The following is a 12693-nucleotide window of genomic DNA, read 5'->3' as shown; positions in this document are numbered from 1 at the left end:
TAAAATCATTGGACTCTGTGTTCCTCAACTCCAAAACGGCCATCGACTGCCGCAAATCTCTCAATGAGATGGCTGAGCAGCACAATATTCACCTCATATGGGTGCCTGGCCATAGGAACATACCGGGGAACTGCGAAGCAGATGAGCTAGCAAGGCTAGGAACTACCTTACATATTCCAGGGGAACTAGAATCTGTTGGTATGCCTCTGGCTACCTGCAAGCTCTTACTGCGTGAGAAGGCTGCCATGATGGCAAATGTTCGATGGGAGAATTGTAAGGGTTGTAACGACACCAAGCAAATATGGCCCCATTTAAACTTAAACCGCACACTAGCTATGCTAGTGTTCTCGAGACGTCAGATATCACTCCTGATATCTGCTATAACGGGTCGCTGCCTGATAGGCGATTTTGCAAAAACTATAGGCGCGAAGTATAATGACTATTGTATGAGCTGTCATAATGCGGAGGAAAAGGAATCAATAAAACACCTCTTGTGTGAGTGTCCTGCATTTTGTGTAAGGCGTAAGTCAATTTTAGGGGCATATAGTTTCAGATTACTGGCGGACCTGGAAAACGTTAACTTAAGCAGTCTGCTAATGTTTTTGGAACAATCTGGTTGGTTCAACAGAAGAAAATAATCGAGAAGGTTCAACGGTTAAAACTAGAAGTGCCCATATGTAATAGGTACTTTTAGTTAGTGTGGTATCACAATGGACTGAATAGTCTAAGTGAGCCTGAATCTTAATCGGGCTGCCACTTTAACCTAACCTAACCTAACGTCAACGTCACCTACAAAGGCCACAAGTATTTCTTCAAAATCCTCTAAACCATTTGCCACAAGAAATAATCGGGCATCCTCAATCTCAACAGCTTCAACTAATACTGTTGCCATGGGAAGCTCTAATGGCACTTCTTGTCGTGTGAAATTCTATGACTACAATTTCAAAATTGCCAAAGAGGAATCACAATCACATACCAATGTTAGAGTAAATCGTCAAAGGGATACTATTCTGCCCACAGCAATGGAACAAGCAAGTGTGGAAAATCGTTTGTGTTAATTTATTTATTCAGAAGTGGCACGTGGTTTTATGTGAACACAAAAAGAAAGTGTAATTGAAAAAAATGTATCTGTTTTTTGTCCTGTATTTTGATATATGGTATAATTTATTTTTATTTTCAGTTACATGATGTCTGCGTTGGTACATTTGATGGGCACGAAGTAAATATGGAATGGTTACTTATTGTTGAAATTAAGCCAAATTAGAGTGTGTAAAAATATGTGATGTTTGATTGCACGACATTATAAATAAAAATAAACTATAAATTAGTTTATAAATAAATAAAAACAAATAAATAAAGTTAATTTTATGTTTTCTTTTCTCAAGTGACGTCCTTTTTTCGACGACGAAAAAAGTTTTTTCATAAAGATCAAAACATTTTAGGTTGTGACCATGTGCTTTTAACTGGAAGAAAAACATTTTTGGCGAATACCATAACATTTTAGATCGTGGCCATTGTCTTTTAATGGAAACAAAATTCTTTTTATCAATATAATAACATTTTAGATGAGGACAATTTTATTTTTCTTAGAACCATGTTCACTGAACCAACATGGTTGCAGGTGAAAATGTTACATGGTCGCCGCAAAAATAGCTCCTATCATATTATTTTGCTCTTCGAATATGATTGTGACAATCATGTTTCTTCTCTGCGTGCATGTAGTCAAGATTTAAGTATTCCGACAAAACATTTGCATATTCAGCTGCTAGGTCTGGTGATTTTTTCAAGGTCTTCTCCATATGGAGATATTGACCCATAGCAGCCTTCCTTGATGACCCGAGAGTTATGTCTGTAATGACGCAAACGTAGTAGTAGATCTAACTTTTGGTGGACCACCCAGAATTCAACCAAATTCAGTTGCCTGTGCAAGAAGACCTCCAGATATATTCTTTTGCACACCAGACTTCAGAATTACTGGAAGAATGTCGCTACCCAATAACATATATATCTGTGCAGGCTTATAGAATTGTGGATCCGCCAAGTCAATTCTTTCTAAATCAGACAAATTCGAAATACGGGTTGGGAAAGATGGCATTAAGTGATTCATCTTAGAAACAACTATAGCAGTTGTACTTAACTTAAAGTCAGATTTCCGAGATTTCAAAATCAAATTGCAAAGTTTTGAAGAATTCTCGAGAATAGTACCCCCCAATCCAGAGATCGTAGTATACGACCTTTTGGTCGGTATTGAGTATCTATTTACAATTCTATTCGAAATAAAAGTTTCTTGTGATCCTTGATCAATAAAAGCCCGTATTGTCAAATACTCTAAATAGATTAGCGCCTTTGGCAAAATAGTGCAATCGGTAGAACTAGCGAAGTTTGATTGAACGCGTAACGTTGGTTCTTCAAAAGCAGCAGCCGCCGTAGGATGTTGATTATCATATGAAGTTTCTATGTTAAAAGTTGTAACTCCTGGAGATGGGCCACTTTGTGGCCTGTCATTATTCCTATTTTGATCAGAATCAGGGTGTAAGACTGTGTGATGTTTTCCGTGACATTTCTGACAGACGTTTACGCTTTGACAATTTTGAATAGTGGGACCATAACACAAACAGTTCTCACATATCTTGTTATCATTTACGAATTTCTTCCTTTGTGCAAAAGGCCAGGATTTGAATTTAAGACATAAACGCAAGGAATGATTAAGTTTACAAACTTTACAAGATTTAACTTTTGATTCGGTTTTTGTGTGATAAGTTTGAGTTTTATTTGTAATAGTTGTGCTGGTTGAAGGTTTTCTCATGTCAAATATGGACTCCAACATATTTAATCTTCTAGAGATAAAATCATCCAGCTGATTCCAAGTTGGTTTTTCTTTATGGTCTGTTAGTGAGTCCCAAGCAGCCAATGTTTCATCCGGTAATCTTGATGAAACCCAGAAAACTAGACATGACCGATATATTGTAAGTTTTTAATACAGACGAGCAATTGTTTATGGTGTACTGAAGATTTCGTAAAGCCTTGCCCTTTTCTGCAGTCACGCGTTCAGATTCGAATATTTTCTTTAGTTGATGGTTTATAAGTATTCGTTTATTTTTGTAACGTTGACGTTGGATTCCCAAGCTAAGTGGAAGTTATCATCAGTTAGGGCGAATTGTTTCACAATCTGATTCGCCTCCCCACGAGTCTTTGTCCTTAAATGGAATAATTTCTGTGCCGGTGGCAATTTTGGGTGCTTGACGTAAATGGCTGAGAACATGTCTCTAAAACTGGGCCATTTGTCATTCTCATTTTTTCAGCCCGTCCAATGTTGATTGGAAATGATCAAAAGGCAAAAATACTTTTGGCGGGCCTTATTCAAACGTCATCTTCGATTCCTATCGCCGAAAGCACCATTTTCGGATGGGTAATCTCTGGAGCTTGTTCATATAGAGTTGCAGTGTTGCAAGGGCGGCGGCATGTTGAACTCCGTTCTCCAAAATTTAATATTAGTGCTAAGATTTGAATAATTTTAATTACTCTCCTAATGAATTAATCTTAAATAACGTTTAAATATGTGAATTGTCTTCAATTACCAATCCAACTGAATTATTGTTATCGATAGCTGGAATATTTAAAGAGCGGAAACCCTAAAACTTTCAATTTTTTGTCCCTTTCTAAAAAGAATTCATATATTATTGTTGTATGTACCAAACCTCTGCAACGAATACACAAGCGAATACTTCAAGCACACGCCACACAATTCGAGTAGTAACTTCAGTGTCCATTTCTCAAACGAGTGAAATAGAAACCTTGCACATTGTGAACCAAAACAAATAGAACCCAGTAAAGCAAGCACCCAACAATGTTTTGAAGTATTCGAATGTAATCGGAATTCCAAATCCATTCGTTTTATAATATCCATTTCTGTGTAGATGAAGTTATTTCGTTTTCTCAACTATAAGAGCATGCTACACACACATACACACCATTCATATTTTGTTTATTGTTGGCACATACAATAAAAAGCATAGACCCGCTCACAGCCTGCATTCATTGACTTCTGCCAATCAACTGATTGACGATTGTGTTTGTCTTTTGATCAGGGATGGAAAATACAATTTTTAAGAAAGTACAAAGAAGGTATTTTTTGATCGAAAAGGTACTTTTTACTAAATTTCAACAAAAATTCCACTGGAAGATTATTGTCAAAAATTGTGAAGAAAATAAAATTTTGACAAAATTTTCTATAGAAATAAAGTTTCGACAAAAATTTCTATAAAAATAAAATTTTGAGAAAATTTTCTATATAAATAAAATTTTGACAAAATATTCTATAGAAATAAAATTTTGCAGAAAATTTTTATAGAAATAAAATTTTGCAAAAAAATTTCTATAAAAATAAAATTTTGACAAAATTTCCTAAAGAAATAAAATTTTTACAAAATTTTCTATAGAAATAAAATTTTCACAAAATTTTCTATAGAAGTAAAATTTGGACAAAATTTCCTATAGAAATAACATTTTGCAAAAATTGCATAAAGAAAGAAATTTTTGAGAAAATTTTCTACCGAAATAAAAAATCGATAATATAGAATCGCATGCTTTTGTTGACTAAAACATTCTTGAAACTCAATAAAATCGTGTTTTTTTACAATGGCTTTTACAAAATTGAGATTTTCTTCCCGCATGAACTTGTCTGTTTTACCAAATTTGTAAAAGACTATTAGCAAATAAGGTTGATAAAGACTCTCAAAATATTTTAATATCAAAAAAATGTCTACGCAAAAGGTAATAAATCATTCGCGGGGGTACTACGGTACTGACCGGGGTAAAAAAGTATTGAAAAAAAGTACTATAGTACTGCATTTTCCATCCCTGCTTTTGATTGATACACACAAAAAATTATCACCAAAATTTTTTCAATTAAACACTTAATTGAATTTGGAAACGGATTCAATTAACATGTTAATTGATTCAATTAATTATTTAATGAAATCCGAATAAAAACCAATTAAAAAATGATTGATATTTGTTACGTTTCCAATTAAAATATTAATTGATTCAATCAATTTGTTAATCATTTCGGAAATAATTTTCAATTACAAACGTGATTGAAATTTTTTCCGTTTCCAATTACACATGTGATTGATCCAATCACCTTTGTGATTGAAACTGAATAATTTTTAGCAATGGAAAGAGCGAAAAGAGAACAAGAGAATGGGTATTTATTCAACAATGTATGATGGAGAGATCAGTCTGTGGAAGTAACTCGTAACGAACGGTTGGGTTTTTGTTTTTCGCGTAAATTGAAAAACATGATTGGCGACATTCTGTCTGCTGCATTCAAAATGTGTGCATAAATATTTTGAACGCAACAACAAATCATAGCAAAGGGTTGAAATAAATAATGTGTGCAACAACAAACGGCCACGTGGTAAAGGTTTGAAAAAATATATGACAGAACGCATTTGAAATTACCTGTGTTTGTGGTATTGTAAAAATGGAAAACAATCTACGTTTATTGAAGGTAAGAAATTGTGAAATGTGAATACCGTTTTCCATTGAAGCCTGTTTACATTAAACGGATTAAAATAATATATTTTTTATTAATTTCTTTTAGTGACCAATTTTATTTCGTGAAATTGACCAATCAATCCCATCAACTCCATCATTTTATCAAATACATAATAATATGTTTGCAATAAAAAAGTGGGTACCGTATTGATCTTTTAAAATTATAAATTTTTTCACTCCTAGTTTTCTTAAAACCATGAGCGGTATGGGTTTGTTGGAAGATTCACATTGGAGTTGCGAAGTAGCATTGACATTAAATTGCATTTTTGTTTTACCTGCCTTTTTCAGTTTGAACCCAAGTAGAGAGCAGTATATCTGGTATATAAACTAATGAGCTGAATTATGTAATGGTAAAAAAGTTCTTTCTTTTGGATTTAAAAATATGAAAAATATCCGAAAATAATAAAAATATGTGTTTTCCATTTATATGTTTTTCTATTTCCTGAATTTACAAGGTATCATCAATATAATACCAAATATTACAATCAAAGAGATTGGTTCAAATTTTAATAGTGTGGAAATTTTGGAAAGGAATTGTTACTAAAATTAAATTACCGAGCTACTTAATACACCTTTTTATGCTAAAAGACTACAACTGCAAAAGAAGATTATAAATCTGCAACCTGGAACTAAGAGAACTTGATATTCTATGCAGGTAATGTTTAACAAAATTAACTTTTAATTGAACAAAATTAAATTCGAATTATTCTGTTTACTTTCAGAAAACCTAATTTAGCTTACAGGCTGCTGATTTATTGGAAATCTACCCAGTCAGAAAAAACCATCGGAAAAGCGTTGTAAAAGCGTTGTGAACGGTTGATACACGGTGGGAAAAAGCGTTGTTACAACCCCAAAATGATAACATCATTCCACGGTGTATCGATTGTATTTAACAACGTTTTCAAAGCGTTATGAAAACAATATTTTATACGCTTTTCCGATGGTTTAACGAACGCTTTGACAACCCCAAAATGATAACATCGTTATACGGTGTATCGATGGGTTTTACAACCATTAAAAAGCACTGACAAACAACATTTCATACGTCTTTCCAATTGTTTCTAGAATGCTTTAGGAGGGTTAGAATTATAATTTTACAGTACACAGAAAAAAATATCACCAAAATATTTCCAATTAAAAAGTTAATTGAAGTTGAAAATTTTTTCAATTAATAAATTAATTGATACAATTAACTTTTTAATCATGATAGAAACATTGAGTTAATTAAGTCAATGATTGCAATTTTTAAAATGTTTAATTAAAAAATTAATTGATACAATTAACTTTTTAATCAAATTCGGAAGACTAATTCAGTTAAAAAAAGTGCTGATTTTTTTTTACTTTTTTAATTAAAAATGTATTTCAAACAATCATTTGTTAATCCAAATAAAAACTCTAAGCCAATCTAACTAAGTAATTAAAAATAGTTACCTTTTTTAATTAATAAATTAATTGCGTTTTGCAATGAACATCAATTAAATTTTTAATTGAATCAATTAAAAAATTAATTGAATTTTGCTGAAAAAAAATCAATTAATTTTTTAATCAAGAATTTTTTCTATGCCCAATTAAAACTGTGATTGATACTATCATTTTCGTGATTGAAGACATTTCATTTAAAAAATTAATTGGATCAATTAATTTGGTGATTGAATCAGAGAAAAAATTTTTTGTGTGTACCTTAAAACCGCTATTAAAACAAAACAAAATTAGTGTTTTACACTTTACAAAGGAACATCAGAAAACTTAACAACTAACAATTACCCCCATTTTCATAAAGCTCCGTTAGTGTTCCGTTAACTAACCAACTTTTGAACCGTATTATGGACGAAATTGTCATCTTGCATATATATTCCATAGCCAGTTAAGATATTTGCAATTTACTTTCTGTTAATTGGCAGTTAAAGCCTAACGGAGCTACATGAAAATGGCCGTTAATAGGAAAAATACATAACTAAGATTAAGATTGACATTTATAATTGGTAAAAAAATTATTTTAATATGGTCAAAAATCGCTAAAGTGAAAACTAAATCAGTAAAAAAGGCATAAAAGTATACATATTTGTCGCAGATTTCTTTATATCTTGATGGGGAATAGCCCAAAGCAAATTTTCATAAAGTTTGTATTCCTTAAAATTAATTATTAAAGAAAAGTAATCGTGAAAAAATGACGTTTTAACATGTGAAAAAAAAGTAATTATGTCTAACAAAATTTCTTCAATTAGTCGATAAATAAGTACTTATATTTGGGTTTTGGCGTGATGTCAGCGTTTAGTTTAGTTAAAACTTTCTACTCATTTGTAAAATTACCCAAATTGTTGTTCTTAGTGGTTTCACTGTTAATGTACATATTCACTTTATATGATAAAGGAACATTATCCTATTATAAATCAATTCCTATCAACAATAATACCTCCATTACTCATTAAAAACCATTGGACATTGATGGAAATGCATTTTCAACGATAATTTTATGGAAAATTTACTATTTAAAAACCGTCAATTAATTTGTTTAACAAGCGTTGTTTCAACGTTGGGTTCCAACGATGTTACAACGCTCAATATTTATAACCATCGTAAATTTCTGACTGGGTAGGCGCATCTACATATTAGAAGGAACATGCTAACATGGTTATTATTATAAGGAAGATAATGATTTATATAATTTATTTTTTCACCCTATAGTTGTTATTGATAGTACTTGTATTTGTAAGTTATGTTAGAACAAAACACAAATGACAAGAACCAAATTTATTTGTCTATTGCATAATTCAAAAAATAATAAAATATTAAATATGTTTTATAAGAAACACAAAATTTCTTTTTTTTTTCAAAAGAAAAAAACTAAATACGATATTGGGGTCGTAATATATAAATTTTTTGATCGAAATTTATAGCCAATTTCAATTAATTATTTAATTGAATGAATCAAATAGTTGATTGATTTTTGTCGCGAAATTAATTAAAATTTTAATTAATTCAATTAAAACTGTGATTGAATTTTATGTTAAAAATCAATCACGTTTTTAATTGATTCAATCACACAATTAATTGATTCCGTGACAAAAGTCAATTAAATTTTTAATTAAAAATCGTGTTGGTTTTCAATCAAAATGGGTGATTGATACTATCATTTTCGTGATTGAAGACATTTCAATTAAAAAAATGATTGAATCCGCGATTTTCGTGATTGAAATCAAAAAAATTTTTTTTGTGTGTAGTTACTTCGTGTCTCATACGAAGTTTCGTCGTTGCTAAAGCAAAGTATTCTATCTTCACTAAAAATGTTTTGATTTACTCGTATCGTGACGATTACTTCAAAACCAAAATATTGAAAAGAACTGTAAAACGATTCCTTTTGAATGTGATGGCTCTGCAATGCTTGACACTGTAATCGCTTTACAGTGGTTTTGTTTTATTCATTAATCGAAGTATTCGTGGAGTGTATTGCCTTTACTAGAATATCGTTTACTTCGAATAGGCTTGTGGTATGTACTAAAACATAATGTCGATCTAACACTTTGTTTGTTAACTTCACTTGTGATTTAACTTTGATCTTGATCAGCTGCCGCCATCCTTAATAAAATCCCATTCTCTTTTTCTTTCCACACAAACATTTTTACAATTCTGAGAGCTAACAAATAAATTACAGTCCACTCAAGGAAACTTCTCTTGGATTTGTACAAGTAGAATTACCATTCTTACTATGTAGATTTAGATATAGCTCCCATATATAGCTTTCGCCCGATTTACATTCATATAGCCCCAGAGGCCAAAATTATTTTCGAGTTACGTGAAATTTTGATTTACACTCATATAACCACCGTATTTGCACTCATATAACCACCGTAAGTCAAAATTTCAATCTGGTTTACTTGAAATTTTGCACAGGGAGTGGTATTAACATTATTGCTATGCATTTCAAATTCGGTCAAAAACGGTTCAGATTTAGATATAACTCCCATATATATCTTTCGCCCAATGTATGACCACGGAGGCCAAAATTTTGAAATTTTAACAATGTGTACTAAATTTAGTCAAAATCGGTTCATATTTAGATAAAGCCCCCTTATATATGTTCTTCCGATTTGGGCAAGTATGGCCAAATGCCCACATTGACCTTGTAAAATCGCCACTGCTAAGTCGAAACTCTATTTCGTACACACACAGAGAATACAGATTGGTTGGGACGATCGAATTTATTGCCAATCTCCTTTTGGTAGTTCCAGCTACTATCACTTGGCAGTTGTGTCTCCCAAATAATTCGGTCTTGCCAATCGTACGATGGCAAGGAGGGCTTACATGACATAAAGAGTTGATTTTGTCAACCAATAAATTCTGCTGTCACCTTCATCATTCGGTTGTGTTGATCAACCCTCGAAGTACATATAACCGAATTTAAAAAAAAATTGGTCCCGCTATTTAAATAACGCTACGCATATTAAATGTTTTAATGAGAGAAGTTCAATTTTTTATTAAGTATTTTATTATTTTTTCATTTTGTTATAGCTCCAATAACATATATGTTGGTTTGAAGGGGGAAATGTGACAATAATACACATATTTTACCCACGAGACTAAAAAAGACATGACTTGATATTTTGACTTGATATTTTACACAGAGAGTAGATTTCACATTCTCCAAATCCAAATCGGCTCAGATTTAGATAAAGCCTCCATGTATATGTTCTTCCGATTTGAAGAAATATGGCCAGAATGCCAACATTTTACACACAATTTGCTTTACCCAGGTTGTAGTCATGGTCTACACAGCGCAATTACATACTTTCTACAGAATCGGTTAAAGTGATGTTAAGCCTTTGGCTTCTGATATTGTTGGCCAAATATTGTCCATAAACCCACAATTCACGAAATATTTTGGCGAGATTTAACGAATGGTACAGGGTATAATATTGCCGGGTCACAACTAGTCCTCGATTTTAACTCCTACAAACATTCGGATCAAACAGGATCCAAGTTGAATCACAATCTCCAAATTTGCATTACATTCCTAGAATGGGGTACATGGAGTTATTTTGAATTATCTAAAAAATATATCGAGTGCAAACCATTGTCCACAGGAAACATCCTCTCCTTAGATCATCCATAAGGTGTTGCGATCCCATCCATGGTGAAGATATGAGAAGAACCGACATTTATGACCCATATTGTTATTCGATTTAAAAGTTTGAAATAAAATACATTTTTCTGCTTCAATTAATTTTTATTAACGCAAATGACATTTAAAAATTTCAAACGCCATTCGGCTGTGAATGCTATATGAAAATGTTGGCAACTAAATGATAGTTAAAAAATTTCCTTAAGGTTGGTCGTATCAACTAATTTGACTCAAAATTTTTCAAAGGAGGTAGATTTGGTTGCTACAACCATTTATTTTGTAGCATGACAGAAATTCTGTTGAAAGTCTCACCAAATAGTTACAGTTACGAACAAATACATGTAAATACAGAAAATTGGTATAAACAACCTATATTTATTTCTAAATGTAGAATGTTCATTACTACAACGGAATTCCAACCACTCTCTTCTCTGTGTGCAGAGAATTCAGATAGGTTGTGACAACCGAATTTATTGCCAACATACTTTTGGCAGTTGCAGCTACTATCAGTTGGCAGTTGTGTCACCCGGCTGATTCGGTCGACACAACTAACACAACATATGGTGTTGGTTGGGTCTGACGACGACATCGGTTGTAGTTACTATCATTATTCGGTTGTGTTGCCCAACCTTAATAATACCAATGACCGAATTAAAAATTAATTCCTTCCCAATTAAATATAATATTTGTTTATTTAAATATATGTATATTGGTACAAATAAATCAAAAAATATAATGTATTTGATATCAAAAGATGAAAATTGCATTTAAAATTTTTTAGCGATTATGTTGGTTGTAAATCAGCTCATATAGCCTTCCCCATGAATTGGCGAAATCATCCTAAAGCTTTGCTAACAAAACAAAATAAACATCAATTAATAAAATGATTCGTATATTTTCGTCTCGAAAATAGCTAAATACGACAAGAAGATCGACCGCGCCGAATTTTAAATACCCAACACCAATGTAGCCGATTTCCTATGCAAAGACAATTACCAATTAAACATATAGAATTGGAAATTGGGGTATATCCCAATCCGTTTTCGAGCATATAAAGTAATCAGAACCTACCTGATGTTTCCAATCATTAAGGTTTTTGTATGTAGCATCGTGGGGGTTAATTTCCCATCATGTGCGCTTTCACTTCTCACGCTATCTTGACCTGATTTCCCTGCATATTTGACTCCTTGCCTATTGAGAAAGTGCATTTCTATGTCTCAGTTCTTCAGAAAATGTATTGTTATATTTCTGCCGTTTTATCGTAATATGGAATCATAAAAAATACGACTTTTTCGATATTAACTTATTATTTCAATAGAAATGACATTCGAAAAATAATTTAAAAGACGTTCGGTTGTGAAAACCATCCGTAAGTGGTGATTTCTAAGTGACAAAAATTTTCAAAATAAAGATATTTAGTTCCTACAACTGTTTGTCTACTATCACAAACGCAAATATATTGAAGTAGTCGAATCAAGGTAGTAGAGACAAACATGTGATTGCAAATATAGTAGATCGATTGGGATAATTGATGTTTAATTATGAATGTAGAAATTTCATTGCTTCAACCGATTTCCAACCAATCTCTTCTCTGTGTGTATGTATAATTTTATGCAATAGCTTTATATTTAAATATTTCCAATATTTTTTACTAATGCTGTGCTCCGTTCCGGTCATTAACAGATTTAAATTTTGAGTCTAGAGCTTTTGTAGAAGTCTAAAAAATGTTGTCCAAATCGGCTAATATTTAAATATTTGTATATGGGAATAAACCTTTATATAACTCCCAAAAAATTTGAAGAAGTTAAGCTGGTGCCACACATTTTGCTATACATAGTGGTGAAGGGTATAATATAGTCGGTTGTGTCCGACTTTAGACTTTACTTACTTGTTGTTTCTAACTACGATAAAAAAAAATAGTTCACTACTAAATAAATTTAGATGTAGGTTGAAAAAAATATTATTTAGGATTTACAAATCGTATACTTTTAAATGGTTATCGTTGAAAAACGATG

The 12693-nt window shown here is 31.9% G+C and overlaps 1 protein-coding gene and 1 long non-coding RNA gene across 7 annotated transcripts in view; both read right to left on the bottom strand.

Annotated features, from left to right (window-relative positions):
• The window catches only part of LOC142225870 (pseudouridylate synthase RPUSD2-like), a 515296-nt gene that overhangs the window by 229375 nt on the left and 273228 nt on the right, over positions 1 to 12693 (bottom strand). The gene's annotated exons all lie outside the window — the stretch shown is intronic.
• LOC142223494 (uncharacterized) lies at positions 10001 to 10807 on the bottom strand. Its single transcript, XR_012718759.1, has 2 exons — positions 10629 to 10807; positions 10001 to 10570 (listed from the first exon to the last, which is right to left on the bottom strand). It is a non-coding gene; the product is annotated as an uncharacterized LOC142223494 (long non-coding RNA).

The sequence above is a fragment of the Haematobia irritans genome, chromosome 2 (genome assembly GCF_050003625.1).
Source record: "Haematobia irritans isolate KBUSLIRL chromosome 2, ASM5000362v1, whole genome shotgun sequence".
Classification (NCBI taxonomy): domain Eukaryota; kingdom Metazoa; phylum Arthropoda; class Insecta; order Diptera; family Muscidae; genus Haematobia; species Haematobia irritans.
Note: the sequence above shows the minus strand (reverse complement) of the source record. Positions and strands in the feature narration are given on the sequence as shown.